At 46.2% G+C, this 16633-nt stretch overlaps 1 protein-coding gene across 3 annotated transcripts in view; it reads right to left on the reverse strand.

Moving 5' to 3' along the window:
- The window catches only part of LOC139758195 (uncharacterized), a 307882-nt gene that overhangs the window by 148841 nt on the left and 142408 nt on the right, over positions 1-16633 (reverse strand). For 2 of the 3 annotated variants that reach the window (XM_071679429.1, XM_071679428.1), the window contains exon 2: positions 7646-8086. The exons of the other annotated variant lie outside the window; for it this stretch is intronic. The gene's annotated coding sequence lies outside the window, so the exon portion shown is untranslated. The remainder of the gene's footprint in view (positions 1-7645; positions 8087-16633) is intronic. 3 annotated transcript variants of the gene reach the window in all.

Here is a 16633-nt window from a genome sequence, read left to right on the forward strand (position 1 = left end):
TGTCACACAGAGACCCTCTTGTTACTCCTTGTGTTATACAAAGGAATTCAGACAGCAACAGACCACTGGGTCCTAACGAGGCTGTTTTTGTTAGTGGAAGAGAACAGAAACTCGAGGGTTAGTGTGGTAAGAGTAGTAAGATATACATACTTTCCTAAGAGAAAAGTCTGTAAACTTTGCGTACAGCTTGGGAAGCGCAAATAACTTCAGGATTGGAGATGTTTATCAAGTCTATGTTCCTATGGCACCGCTTATCAACTACTTTAATTGATGAATTATTTAAATGTTAACAATACAGGTGAAGAAAAAGTCCTTCGCCTCATTCGAGGTAAAGCGTTTGCACACGAGAAAGCATCCATCGCTATGAGTGAACGTAGACTAATCTATTCTGAAGTAGTTCATTGCATCGAAATTATCGAAGTCTTTCATGATTTCAAACACTTGTGTTAGGTCACCTTTAAACCTTCTCTTTTCTAAGCTATGTAAATTAAAATTGTTTAGCCAACTGCCAGAGAATTTGTTTCTTAATCCGGGAACCATTTGAATTGCTCGTGTTTTTAATTTCTTCATTCCGTGTCTTTCCTCAAGAAGAATGACAAAGAAAAAAAAGAACAAGTATTAAAGATGGCAATATAGCATTATCTTGGTACATCAAAACAAGCGACTCGCCCGCAGAATCTAGTTAAGGGAACCCTGAAGACTCCAGACGGTCTGGAAAATGAATGAGATCATTCTAGTGTCCCTGGAAAGAGCAGGTGATGAAGTAAGATGTACAGTTCCAGCGGCGGAGGACTGACAGTCACCATCTCAAAAGACCTTACACGGGGGAAAGTCATAAATGTCTGTAACACAGTTATGCCCTCAGGGTTCACCTTACAAACTGGAATCCAGTTCAAGAACTTCTTCTGCCACAAGTCGTACCGCAGGAGCCCGGGGTCTGCTCCTGAGTTGGCCTTCACAAGTTCTGATCCAGAAATATGGCGGCTTCCAGGACTGCCGGCCCATCCGCTACAATTACATATATACTTCCAGCACTCGGGGCATCAGGAGAGACAGTATGATTCCACTATACCGATGTACTGGCCGCCTTCTCTTCCATGACTCTGTGCTGTGTGTGCCAACACCAGCCCAACAATTCCGACACAAAATGGAAAAAATATGTAATGGATGGAAACTGTGCCTGGGGGCGGGTAGTGTTGCCATTGTGATGAGGTTGACGCAGGAGGTCTAAGTATGGTAGACGAAATGTAACCTTCAACAGTTCCTTCATTTTTGAGTCCTTGAGAAGAGCCGTGGGACCGCTTGCTGCAGGGGTGTAAGTCGTTACGTATGTAAACAAAAAAAAAGCGTCAGCCATAAGAGATTTGACCAGAGACCAGGAAGTCGCTTTCTCACGTCGACCGTTATCATTCGGGTTAGGTCCAAGTAACACATAAGACTCAGCCAGAACTACAAGTGACGTGTTAGAAAGGTGGCAATCCTCTCACCGTCTACGAATGATGGCGGATTCCCTAAAGTCGAAGACAGTTACGAACGTCACCCTGAGGGGCGATGGTGTCACTTGCGTGGGCCCAGGCAGGCTGAGCCGTACCCCACCACAGGATTTATATGCTTCATTAGACGGATATACGAGTCACCTTGCCAGGTCATGTCCACACACGAGGCCTTGTGAGGTGTGAGGTGCAGTAGTGGGTGGGAGGGTGTACGGTGGGTGGGAAGTGCAGCAGAAGGTGGGAGAGTGAGTTATGAGAAGTATGTGGGAAGTGAAGTGTGTTATGAGAGGTTCATCAAGGGGAGGTTGGAGAGTGATCATCTGTATTCCCACGGTTATCAGTCAAGCCAGTACAGCAGTACCTACCGTTCTGCCTCCGCCACAATATCTTCCCATCAATGCGATGCCAGTCCCTCCTGGATAATTCCCTCTTGCCACCTATCCATCTTTTCTCTCATCTCATTTCAATATAAGCTTCCGTTTTTTTGTCACACATCTCTCATTAGATTTCAGTCTTCCGTTTTTTGTCAGACAAATGTATATAATCATGACTCATAGCCTACCTTTATAGATGAAGTACTCTCGTTGGTTTCCAGTCGTTTAAACTGTGACATCTCTCCGGCAGAACTTGTCTGTGTTAGGAGAGTTCCAAGAGTGCCATGACAGCTGTGATCTGGAGTCAATATTTACCAAAAGGTAAACAAAGTTTTCGAGAAATTCGAACGTCCAAATGAGGCACCACTGACATGAAGGCCAGACCATTGCACTACATACATGTCTGCACCTACAGTCTATACATATATATATATATATATATATATATATATATATATATATATATATATATATATATATATATATATATATATATATATATATATATATATATATGCGCTATGTTTGAAGGAATAGTGGTTCCAACAATGTTGTATGGTTGCGAGGCGTGGGCTATGGATAGAGTTGTGCGCAGGAGGATGGATGTGCTGGAAATGAGATGTTTGAGGACAATGTGTGGTGTGAGGTGGTTTGATCGAGTGAGTAACGTAAGGGTAAGAGAGATGTGTGGAAATAAAAAGAGCGTGGTTGAGAGAGCAGAAGAGGGTGTTTTGAAATGGTTTGGTCACATGGAGAGAATGAGTGAGGAAAGATTGACCAAGAGGATATATGTGTCGGAGGTGGAGGGAACGAGGAGAAGAGGGAGACCAAATTGGAGGTGGAAAGATGGAGTGAAAAAGATTTTGTGTGATTGGGGCCTGAACATGCAGGAGGGTGAAAGGCGTTCAAGGAATAGAGTGAATTGGAACGATGCGGTATACCAGGGTCGACGTGCTGTCAATGGATTGAACCAGGGCATGTGAAGCGTCTGGGGTAAACCATGGAAAGTTCTGTGGGTCCTGGATGTGGAAAAGGAGCTGTGGTTTCGGTGCATTATTACATGACAGCTAGAGACTGAGTGTGAACGAATGGGGCCTTTGGTGTCTTTTCCTTGCGCTACCTCGCACACATGAGGGGGGAGGGGGTTGTTATTCCATGTGTGGCGAGATGGCGATGGGAACAAATAAAGGCAGACAGTGTGAATTATGTACATGTGTATATATGTATATGTCTGTGTGTGTATACATATGTGTACATTGGGATGTATAGGTATGTATATTTGCGTGTGTGGACGTGTATGTATATACAAGTGTATGTGGGCGGGTTGGGCCATTCTTTCGTCTGTTTCCTTGTGCTACCTCGCTAACGCGGGAGACAGCGGCAAAGCAAAATAAAATATAAAATAAATAATATATATATATATATATATATATATATATATATATATATATATATATATATATATATATTTATATGCTTTGTGGAAGGTCTTAAGAGTATATGGTGTGGGAGGTAAGTTGCTAGAAGCAGTGAAGAGTTTTTATCAAGGATGTAAGGCATGTGTACGAGTAGGAAGAGAGGAGAGTGGTTGGTCCCCAGTGAGGGTCGGTCTGCGGCAGGAGTGTGTGATGTCTCCATGGTTGTTTAAACTGTTTATGGATGGGGTGGTTAAGGAGGTAAATGCAAGAGTTTTGGAGAGAGGGGCGAGTATGCAGTCTCTTGGGAATGAGAGGATCTGGGAGGTGAGTCAATTGTTGTTCGCCGATGATACAGCACTGATGGCTGATTCGAGTGAGAAACTGCAGAAGCAGGTGACTGAGTTTGAAAGAGTGTCTGAAAGAAAGTTGAGAGTAAATGTGAATTAAGACAAGGTTATTAAGTTCAGCAGAGATGAGGGACAAGTTAGTTGGGATGCAAATTTGAATGGAGAAAAATTGAAGGAAATGAAGTGGGAGTGGATTAGGCAGTGAATGGAACCATGGAAGCGGAAGTGAGTCACAGGGTGGGGGAGTGGGCAAAGGTTCTGGGACCGATGAAAGAATGTGTGGAAAGAGAGAAAGTTATCTCACTAGAACATACAGAAGACGCGACAAATGTGGCGACGAGGATGGCTTAAAAGAAAGAAGAAACTGGTTATAACTGTCGTGTCTTTTAGAGCTATATTGCTTTGTAGTAGTGACCACAGTTGAGTATGTTTATGTCACTCACCACAAACTATTGGCAGGTCTAGTGTTCGGAGGAGCGTGTTCGCGGTTCAGAGGTTCCCTGCAAGTGATACAAGTGGGACGACCATTTGACTCGTCTGTGGTTTGGGGTCACTTTTGTTAGTCTTGGTAAAAACATGGAACATCAGGGTAGTCAGGAGGGTTTCGGGAGAACCGTGGCAGACAGAATGGTCTCGAGAGATCCATAACAAGGAGGAGGGATCATGGAAGACTGCGGCAGATAAGAGCACCTTTGGAGAACCCTAGAAGTCAGGAGAACCATGGCAGCCAGGTTAGTCTCTAGAGAACCATGGCAGTCAATAGAATAGCTGGAGAATCATGGCAGCCAGGAGACTTCCGAGAGGATCATGACAACAGGGAGAGTCCCTGGAGAACCATGACAGCCAAGAAAGTCCCTGGAGAATCATGGAAGCCAGGAGAGTCCCTGGAGAGCAATGGAAGCCAGGAGAGTCCCTGGAGAACCATGACAGCCAAGAAAGTCCCTGGAGAATCATGGAAGCCAGGAGAGTCCCTGGAGAGCCATGACAGCCACGAGAGTCCCTGGAGAACCATGACAGCCAGAAGAATAGCTGAAGAACCATGACAGCCAGGAGAGTGACTGGAGAACTATGACAGCCAGGAGAGCCCCTGGCGAACCATGGCAGCCCATGGAGAACATTAAGAGCCAGAAGAGTCCCAAGAGTGCCATGACAGCCAGGAGAGTCCCTGGAGAACCATGACAGCCAGGAGAGTCCCTGGAGAACCATGACAGCCAGGAGAGTCCTTGGAGAACCATGACAGCCAGGAGAGTCCTTGGAGAACAATGAAAGCCATGAAAGGCCCTGGAGAACCAATGCAGCCAAGATAGCTCCTGGAGAACCATGGCAGCCAGGGCACTCCTTGGAGAATCATGACAGCCATGACAATCCCTGGAGAACCATGACATCCAGGAGAGTTCCTGGAGAACCATGACAGTCAGGAGAGTCCCTGGAGAACCATGACATCCAGGAGAGTTCCTGGAGAACCATGACATCCAGGAGAGTCCCTGGAGAACCATGACAGTCAGGAGAGTCCCTGGAGAACCATGACATCCAGGAGAGTTCCTGGAGAACCATGACAGTCAGGAGAGTCCCTGGAGAACCATGACATCCAGGAGAGTTCCTGGAGAACCATGACAACCAGCAGAGTCCCTGGAGAACCATGACAGCCAGGAGAGTCCCTGGAGAACCATGACAGCAAGGAGAGTCCCAGGAGAAACATGACAGCCAGGAGAGTCCCTGGAGAACCATGACAGCCAGGAGAGTCCCAGGAGAAACATGACAGCCAGGAGAGTCCCAGGAGAAACATGACAGCCAGGAGAGTCCCTGGAGAACCATGACAGCCAGGAGAATCCCAGGAGAAATATGACAGCCAGGAGAGTCCCTGGAGAACCATGACAGCCAGGAGAGTCCCAGGAGAAACATGACAGCCAGGAGAGTCCAGGAGGAAACATGACAGCCAGGAGAGTCCCAGGAGAACATGACAGCCAGGAGAATCCCCAGGAGAAACATGACAGCCAGGAGAGTCCCTGGAGAACCATGACAGCCAGGAGAGTCCCTGGAGAACCATGACAGCCAGGAGAATCCCAGGAGAAACATGACAGCCAGGAGAGTCCCTGGAGAAACATGACAGCCAGGAGAGTCCCTGGAGAACCATGACATCCAGGAGAATCCCAGGAGAAACATGACATCCAGGAGAGTCCCTGGAGAACCATGACAGCCAGGAGAGTCCCTGGAGAACCATGACAGCCAGGAGAGTCCCTGGAGAACCATGACAGCCAGGAGAGTCCCTGGAGAAACACGACAGCCAGGAGAGTCCCTGGAGAAACATGACATCCAGGAGAGTCCCTGGAGAACCATGACAGCCAGGAGAGTCCCTGGAGAACCATGACATCCAGGAGAGTCCCTGGAGAACCATGACAGCCAGGAGAGTCCCTGGAGAACCATGACAGCCAGGAGAGTCCCTGGAGAACCATGACAGCCAGGAGAGTCCCTGGAGAACCATGACAGCCAGGAGAGTCCCTGGAGAAACATGACAGCCAGGAGAGTCCCTGGAGAAACATGACATCCAGGAGAGTCCCTGGAGAACCATGACAGCCAGGAGAGTCCCTGGAGAACCATGACAGCCAGGAGAGTCCCTGGAGAACCATGACAACCAGCAGAGTCCCTGGAGAACCATGACAGCCAGGACAGTACCAGAACACAGTAATCCTGAAACTTTTTTGTTTGACGTCCGTGCTTAACATTTGACTACAGATCTCATATGGTATTTGTAGTTTTCATTATAATCGGTATTAAACACATTACACTTATAGAACTCACACATCTAAGTAGGTTCTTAATATTGAAGTGCCTCAATGCAGGGTTCAGAGCAAGAAAGAGTATCTATGTTTTTCATTTTCTTAAAGAAAGAGAGTCAACCTTTCCTGTGATTTGTGAAGAGAGGCCACAAAAAACTGTCATACAAAGCATTCCATTGTTTCCTGGATATTCTTTTTTGCCCGCCATCATAAATCAAATGTAATGTATCGTTCTTTGGCGCACGGGCCATATACACAGTAAAAGTGTATGGAGGTATTACAATTATCTTTGATACCTGAAGAAGATGCTCAAGATTTTTCCGAGTGATGGTTATAACTTGACGTTGACGATCTTCATAATCCAACCAACCAACCATCCAGCTAAATTCCTCGATCCGTGTGCAGTGGCTTGCCTGACCCATGCCCGCACGGGACACTTGCCCTTCGCAACTCGAGAATGGGCCATTGCGATGTCTGCATCTTCGCTCATACTGACAGACTTTAGAATTCTTTACTCTCTCTCTCGTCATTCCTAGTATTTACGACCTGTTGAACCCCTTTTGAATGGCAGGTCTTCCACACACTTCAAAATTCATAGATTATTTTCTCTGTCCTCGTTATTCCTCTCTCTCTCTCTCTCTCTCTCTCTCTCTCTCTCTCTCTGGTTATCTTTCTTCTGTGCTTCATCTAAGGCCTTGCCTCACAGTGAGGACCTCCGTCCTCCGGAGCCATCGACGGACAGAACACGTAACAACACACAACATCTTCAACCGACGTGATTATTATTCATTCCCATTAGACGTTGTTCTGGTGTCATGGCCGATGGGGGTACTGACAGGCAGGTAAGAGGCGCTTTACTCTGACGGTTCCCTTGTTCACCATCGTCGCTGTGGTGTGCCGTACCTTGCCCGCGTCCACACACACTGTCGCGCCCGTCTTATATGGGGTGAAGTTACGTCACGTCACGTACCTGCTTCTGTTTCCTTCAAGAAGACCACATCACATTAAGCAAAGTTTTTCCCTAAGATCAAAGCAGAAAGATGTCGGGAAAGTCTGACTACTTGAAATGACCCGTCTGTCTCTGAAACAGAGAGAGAGAGAGAGAGAGAGAGAGAGAGAGAGAGAGAGAGAGAGAGAGAGAGAGAGAGAGAGAGAGAGAGAGTACGCGTCTCTGAGAAAGTTTAACAGTTATAATAAAGGAATTAGAACAACAAAAAAAGTAGGTAAGGCACTGACCTGCGTCTCCCTGGGCGGCAGAAGAAGCAGCGGAGTGAGGCTTTATAATGTCTCTAGCACCGACCCACGACCCCAGGTCTGTGGCCAGTTCGCCTCTCGCTCTCTACTACTCTTGGGGCAGCGACATACCACATCGTTCCTCCAACCTGATAAACCTCGTTCCTGATCTTAAAAATCTCGTTTACTGTACATCTCACACCACTAGTGACGTCGAGCAGTTATACTCGCTTCCACTCGTGTAGTTAATGACGTTTTCTTTTCTTGTATGTCTCCACGTTATAGTACTACCATAGGTCGGTGATTGCCATGTATGTAAACCAGGTTGTATGTGAGCACTGACGGTCGGCCACCGCTGTACTAACAAGCTCAGCAGCAGCGAGCACTGCCGCTGGTCGACTGGCGGGCGGACACGCTCTCCGGAGGTGCTCACGGCTGCTGGCCCTGAGGAAGAGAAAAACGAACTCTCATTGGTCAGTGGCTCGTGCATGGCGAGGGGGCTGGTGCAGCGTCCTCCCCTCTCATTGGTGGATGACAAGGAAGAGTAGACCTGCTCACTCTCGTCGCATGACTCACGTAAAGACTGCATTATTAAGGAAACTGCTCACACAAAAAATAAGAGATGTGGGAGGAAAATAGTTTTGTGAGTCATTTTAAATACAACTGTATCTGTGCACTACATCGAACACCCGTATATGGATATCTAAATGATTATTATAGATTCCCTTCATACGAAAATGATGCATTACTGATGAGAACATAAATATTCAGGGAAAATATAAATTTCCCAACATCAACAGAGATTATTTTCCAGCCAGGCTGGTCACCAGCGAGCCAGCCAGGGGAGGGAGGCCATAACTGGCCGACCGTGCATGACGCGCGCCGCGGGAGACATACCAGGTTAGTGTGCCCCGGGCCACCCTGCGGGAGTGGAACTTTTTCCAGGGGTTAATTCGCCATGCTCCTGTAGTTAAGTTGTCGACCCCCGGTTGTTAACTTAACCCGCGGTTAAGGTTCACATGGGATGGCGGTTAACTTCACATCTTACGGCGGTTAACCTGTTCGAATGGTCAAGTTCACTTGTGCCTGAATAAGTTACCGTGTTCCAGTGGGTAAGTTACCATACGCTAGTGGGCAAGTTACCATGCTCCAGTAGTCACGTTCCCGTAACTCAGTGGATGTCATTATGCTCCAGTGGGCAAGTTGCCATGCTCCAGTGACTAACTTACCAGTGTCCAGCCACTGAGTTACCCTACCCTGGGAGATAGGTTTGTAATGGATGAGTTACCATGACCCACTACTTAATTTACTGTTTGATTAACATGACACGTTATGTACGTGTAATTAAACATGTTATGGTAGTTAACATCACGTGGTGTAATAATGGCTGATGATTATTAAAGTGGTTAAGTACCCTTGCCCAAATACTTGATGTTAAGTGCTGTGGCGTTACTCTATCGTGTGAGATACTTTAGAGTCTTCTCTAACTACGGGAGACACTGGAGAGTCTCTACTGATCATAAGAGATCCGCAGGAGACTCTACCAACCATGGGAGACACAGTGTTCACCGACCGTGAGAGATAGAGGGGAATCGCAGCTGACCCTGAGAGACACAGGTGAGTCTCTTCTAATCGTGAGAGACTTCGCATGAGACATAGATGAGTTTGCTCCCATAACAAGAGACAGAGATAATTCCAGATACAATGAGTAACGCAGTTATGTTTTCACTGCTCATAAGAGATGCAGATGACTCAAATAAGAACAGACACTAGTGAGCTCACAGCTCCCACGAGAGACACAGGTGAGACTCGACCAACCATTAGAGACACAGGTGAGACTTGACCAACCATTAGAGACACAGGTGAGACTTGACCAACCATTAGAGATACAGGTGAGACTCGACCAACCATTAGAGACACAGGTGAGACTCGACCAACCACGAGAGACACAACAGGTGAGACTCGACGAACCATTAGAGACACAGGTGAGACCCCATTACAGAAGACAGTGGAGGTGGTGTTCATGCCGGAGTGAACACTGGGATTCGAGGGAGATATTTAGGGTCAATAATCTTCAGCAGAATATCAGGTTCTTGTGGTTCGAGTCGTGAATGGTTGTGGGATTGAGGAGGTACATTACTTAGATTTGTGGAGCAATTTAGTGGTGATGGCAGGTAGCTTCCTCAGTGCCTTGGTTCTCAAGTGGGTTGCAGTTGCATGTTTACTAAAGATTGTGGACGAGGAAGATGAAGCAGGGTATCTAGCAAGCCAAAGCTACGAATACGTGGTGGTGATCCAGTAATTCAAGGTCAGATGTGGTCACTCAAAGCACTGGGGTTAGGTTAGGTGGAAATAAGGTCGAGCGACGCAAGAGGTGACGTCTGGCCATAGGAATAATGACGCATTCTGAGCGAACGCCGAAAGTTCAACTTAAAAAGCAATATGAAGTAATGCTGAATGTTCTATAGAATAACCTGATATAGCAATGATTGACACCTGGCTGGGTACAGCACATAATCATCTATTAGTATAATCAGCGAAATAATTTTCAGTCAAGATAGATGACATGTGTTGGGTAACGTAGCAGTAGTCTATGTACACACGGTGTCAGAATTATCTTCTCGGATGGGAACGATGAATTACGATATGATTAATGTGACTCGCGCTTTCTCAGTAGACTGAATGTGGGGCAAAATTCCTAATAATTATGGTTGCCCCACTTTATTTATTGTCATTTCCATCGAAATATGAAATCAATACAACATTCATTTTAGCAAAGGATAGAAAATGTCACAGCAGTCAATGCTATTTAATCAGGGGTACGGACGAGAGGCCAGACCGACGGGCATTTCTCAAAATCCTTCGTACGTCGTGTCATATTGTTTCACACAAAAACTGGTAAGAAACGTTTGTTACCGTGTGTACATGTGTGTCTGAATGTAAGTAGGTTAAGCAAATATTTTTCAATGCCTTTTCATGCCTGAAGTATTCGGCACGTCGCCTTAAGAAAAGAAAGTGCCGAATGACTGGAACTTTTCGAATCGAACATCCGCATCCAAGACATGAGATAGAAAACGCCTTCCAAACCACGCCATATCAGTCTTACATCTGCTTTAGGAAAGATGTTATACATTTATTGAAAAGGAATAAATTCGTTCCAGTTTTAGAAGATGATCAAGTATCATCACTACAGATTCCATGATGAAGGGTAGGTGCTTATATAGGGTAGACGGGAAGGTGCCCAGAACTTACTCGCCCGTCTCCATCTCTACACACGAGGAACTTACAGCCGTCCTCCTGCAGATCACCACCTCATGGGCTATCAACTGTCCATCCCATGTACACCCATGAATCACCCACCCGAGATATGGAGTGTATACTAACCATGTGAGACACAGGTGAGCCTCCACCAACCATGTGAGACACAGGTGAGCCTCCACTAACCATGTGAGACACACGTGGTCTCCCACTAACCATGTGAGACACAGGTGAGCCTCCACTAACCATGTGAGACACAGGTGAGCCTCCACTAACCATGTGAGACACAGGTGAGCCTCCACCAACCATGTGAGACACAGGTGAGCCTCCACTAACCATGTGAGACACAGGTGAGCCTCCACTAACCATGTGAGACACACGTGGTCTCCCACTAACCATGTGAGACACAGGTGAGCCTCCACTAACCATGTGAGACACACGTGGTCTCCCACTAACCATGTGAGACACAGGTGAGCCTCCACTAACCATGTGAGACACACGTGGTCTCCCACTAACCATGTGAGACACAGGTGAGCCTCCACTAACCATGTGAGACACAGGTGAGCCTCCGCTAACCATGTGAGACACACGTGGTCTCCCACTAACCATGTGAGACACAGGTGAGCCTCCGCTAACCATGTGAGACACATGTGGTCTCCCACTAACCATGTGAGACACAGGTGAGCCTCCACTAACCATGTGAGACACATGTGGTCTCCCACTAACCATGTGAGACACAGGTGAGCCTCCACTAACCATGTGAGACACATGTGAGTTCCCACTAAACATGTGAGACACATGTGAGTTCCCACTAACCATGTGAGACACATGGGGGCTCCCGTTTACCATGTGAGACACAGATGAGCTCCCACTAACCATGTGAGACATATATGAGTTCCTATTAACCATGTGAGACAAAGGTGGGCTCCCACTTATCATGTGAGACACAGAAGACTCCATCAACCATGAGAAATGGGCGACTTACAATAACCATGAGATCGCGAACCGCCACTGTGCATTGTAGATGGGTTGGTCGACATGAACTACGGGATTTATGGATGGTTCTGTGCTGACTGTGAGGCACGGATCCGTCGTCAGCAACCCTGCGTGACACAACGGCTCTCTGCCGGCCATGACCTATACCAACGGACCATCTCCAACGGACCATCTCCACCCACAAGAGACACGGGTGGATCTCCACCAGCCAGACCTACAGCAGCTAGGCAGTGCGGGACAGTATATCGTGAGGGAGGAGGGAAGCGGTGGGAACAGGATGAGGCCTTGGGTGAGGTTGGTGGCGTCCGTCCGTCCGTCCGTCGGTCCGTGCAGCAGCTGCCGCTCTGGCTGAGGGAAGCCAGTCACTCGCCTTTGCCACACACCACCACACACACACACGCACCCACAGACCAGACTCACACACACACGCCCGCCATGAATCACAACCTTGAGGAAGGGAAAACTAGTGAGTGCCTTTTTTTCTTTTTATTTCCACCTTGGCAAGAATGGTAGAGAACGAACTTCCTGTCAGGGAAAAGCGACGTCGGCTCTGAGTGAGATAATTTGGCCGTGTGAGTGACCGGAGCCGCTGCAGGAACAGGGGGTCTTGTCTGTGCCAGGGCCGAGCGAGGTGCAAATTATTCTTAATTCCTAGTTCTCCAGATAATGTCCACTCTTAAATCTCGAGGTTGAGGTAACAGGTCTTAAAGTGGTGGAGGATCTAGTGAGTATAAGCAACGGCTGCACCACATACGTACTCAGATATTGCAGCATGTTGCAAGAACCTGGTCAAACGTGTGTTGCTCATCATGTCACTCTGGTTAACTGAGTGTGTGACATGTAAAGCGACCTTAGCAATATATGAGCCAGCAGCGTTCTTGTCCATGAGAACGTCAGTAATTTGCACGTCCGCTCCAGGGACCTGGGACATCTCTCAGTCAGGCCAGTGTAACATACATCTCTCAGTCAAGCCAGTGTAACATACATCTCTCAGTCAGGCCAGTGTAACATACATCTCTTAGTCAAGCCAGTGTAACATACATCTCTCAGTCAGGCCAGTGTAACATACATCTCTTAGTCAAGCCAGTGTAACATACATCTCTCAGTCAGGCCAGTGTAACATACATCTCTTAGTCAAGCCAGTGTAACATACATCTCTCAGTCAGGCCAGTGTAACATACATCTCTCAGTCAAGCCAGTGTAACATACATCTCTCACTCAGGCCAGTGTAACATACATCTCTCAGTCAAGCCAGTGTAACATACATCTCTCAGTCAAGCCAGTGTAACACACATCTCTCAATCAAGCCAGTGTAACATACATCTCTCAGTCAAGCCAGTGTAACACACATCTCTCAATCAAGCCAGTGTAACACACATCTCTCAATCAAGCCAGTGTAACAAACATCTCTTAATCAAGCCAGTGTAACACACATCTCTCAGTCAAGCCAGTGTAACACACATCTCTCAATCAAGCCAGTGTAACAAACATCTCTTAATCAAGCCAGTGTAACACACATCTCTCAGTCAAGCCAGTGTAACAAACATCTCTCAGTCAAGCCCAAGCCAGAGTAACATATATCTCTCAATCAAGCCAGTGTAACACACATCTCTCAGTCAAGCCAGTTTAACAAACATCTCTCGGTCAAGCCAGTGTAACAAACGTCTCTCAGTCAAGCCAGTTTAACAAACATCTCTCGGTCAAGCCAGTGTAACAAACGTCTCTCAGTCAAGCCAGTTTAACAAACATCTTTCAGTCAAGCCAGTTTAACAAACATCTCTGTCAAGCCAATGTAACATACGTCTCTCAGTCAAGCCTGTATACAGGTCTGTTCATGTTATATCAGCTGATTACATGATAAAACTTTGAGTTGCTAACACAGTCAAATCTCCAGATAAGGTTATGGCTGAATATTTAGTGAACTATACATTCTTCACCAAAGCAAAATTTCAGAAATGTTTCAGTTGATATAAATAGATACATGGGGTCTTACAGACAGAGGTCAGTGACACGAAATGTTTTGATTATTTGCATCAATATGGTCAAAGATTATTGTTAAAGTTATTATTATTATTATTATCATTATTATCATTATTATCAATAATTTTTTTTTTTTTTTTTTTTTTTTTTTTTTTTTTTTTTATACTTTGTCGCTGTCTCCCGCGTTTGCGAGGTAGCGCAAGGAAACAGACGAAAGAAATGGCCCCCCCCCCCATACACATGTACATACACACGTCCACACACGCAAATATACATACCTACACAGCTTTCCATGGTTTACCCCAGACGCTTCACATGCCTTGCTTCAATCCACTGACAGCACGTCAACCCCTGTATACCACATGACTCCAATTCACTCTATTTCTTGCCCTCCTTTCACCCTCCTGCATGTTCAGGCCCCGATCACACAAAATCTTTTTCACTCCATCTTTCCACCTCCAATTTGGTCTCCCTCTTCTCCTCGTTCCCTCCACCTCCGACACATATATCCTCTTGGTCAATCTCTCCTCACTCATTCTCTCCATGTGCCCAAACCATTTCAAAACACCCTCTTCTGCTCTCTCAACCACGCTCTTTTTATTTCCACACATCTCTCTTACCCTCACGCCACTTACTCGCTCAAACCACCTCACACCACACATTGTCCTCAAACATCTCATTTCCAGCACATCCATCCTCCTGCGCACATCTCTATCCATAGCCCACGCCTCGCAACCATACAGCATTGTTGGTACCACTATTCCCTCAAACATACCCATTTTTGCTTTCCGAGATAATGTTCTCGACTTCCACACATTTTTCAAGGCTCCCAAAATTTTCGCCCCCTCCCCCACCCTATGATCCACTTCCGCTTCCATGGTTCCATCCGCTGACAGATCCACTCCCAGATATCTAAAACACTTCACTTCCTCCAGTTTTTCTCCATTCAAACTCACCTCCCAATTGACTTGACCCTCACCCCTACTGTACCTAATAACCTTGCTCTTATTCACATTTACTCTCAACTTTCTTCTTCCACACACTTTACCAAACTCAGTCACCAGCTTCTGCAGTTTCTCACATGAATCAGCCACCAGCGCTGTATCATCAGCGAACAACAATTGACTCACTTCCCAAGCTCTCTCATCCCCAACAGACTTCATACTTGCCCCTCTTTCCAGGACTCTTGCATTTACCTCCTTTACAACCCCATCCATAAACAAATTAAACAACCATGGAGACATCACACACCCCTGCCGCAAACCTACATTCACTGAGAACCAATCACTTTCCTCTCTTCCTACACGTACACATGCCTTACATCCTCGATAAAAACTTTTCACTGCTTCTAACAACTTGCCTCCCACACCATATATTCTTAATACCTTCCACAGAGCATCTCTATCAACTCTATCATATGCCTTCTCCAGATCCATAAATGCTACATACAAATCCCTTTGCTTTTCTAAGTATTTCTCACATACATTCTTCAAAGCAAACACCTGATCCACACATCCTCTACCACTTCTGAAACCGCACTGCTCTTCCCCAATCTGATGCTCTGTACATGCCTTCACCCTCTCAATCAATACCCTCCCATATAATTTACCAGGAATACTCAACAAACTTATACCTCTGTAATTTGAGCACTCACTCTTATCCCCTTTGCCTTTGTACAATGGCACTATGCACGCATTCCGCCAATCCTCAGGCACCTCACCATGAGTCATACATACATCAAATAACCTTACCAACCAGTCAACAATACAGTCACCCCCTTTCTTAATAAATTCCACTGCAATACCATCCAAACCTGCTGCCTTGCCGGCTTTCATCTTCCGCAAAGCTTTCACTACCTCTTCTCTGTTTACCAAATCATTTTCCCTAACCCTCTCACTTTGCACACCACCTCGACCAAAACACCCTATATCTGCCACTCTGTCATCAGACACATTCAACAAACCTTCAAAATACTCATTCCATCTCCTTCTCACATCACCGCTACTTGTTATCACCTCCCCATTTACGCCCTTCACTGAAGTTCCCATTTGCTCCCTTGTCTTACGCACCCTATTTACCTCCTTCCAGAACATCTTTTTATTCTCCCTAAAATTTACTGATAGTCTCTCACCCCAACTCTCATTTGCCCTTTTTTTCACCTCTTGCACCTTTCTCTTGACCTCCTGTCTCTTTCTTTTATACTTCTCCCACTCAATTGCATTTTTTTCCCTGCAAAAATCGTCCAAATGCCTCTCTCTTCTCTTTCACTAATACTCTTACTTCTTCATCCCACCACACACTACCCTTTCTAAACAGCCCACCTCCCACTCTTCTCATGCCACAAGCATCTTTTGCGCAATCCATCACTGATTCCCTAAATACATCCCATTCCTCCCCGACTCCCCTTACTTCCATTGTTCTCACCTTTTTCCATTCTGTACACAGTCTCTCCTGGTACTTCCCCACACAGGTCTCCTTCCCAAGCTCACTTACTCTCACCACCTTCTTCACCCCAACATTCACTCCTCTTTTCTGAAAACCCATACTAATCTTCACCTTAGCCTCCACAAGATAATGATCAGACATCCCTCCAGTTGCACCTCTCAGCACATTAACATCCAAAAGTCTCTCTTTCGCACGCCTGTCAATTAACACGTAATCCAATAACGCTCTCTGGCCATCTCTCCTACTTACATAAGTATACTTATGTATATCTCGCTTTTTAAACCAGGTATTCCCAATCATCAGTCCTTTTTC

This window comes from Panulirus ornatus, chromosome 29, assembly GCF_036320965.1.
Source record: "Panulirus ornatus isolate Po-2019 chromosome 29, ASM3632096v1, whole genome shotgun sequence".
NCBI lineage: Eukaryota > Metazoa > Arthropoda > Malacostraca > Decapoda > Palinuridae > Panulirus > Panulirus ornatus.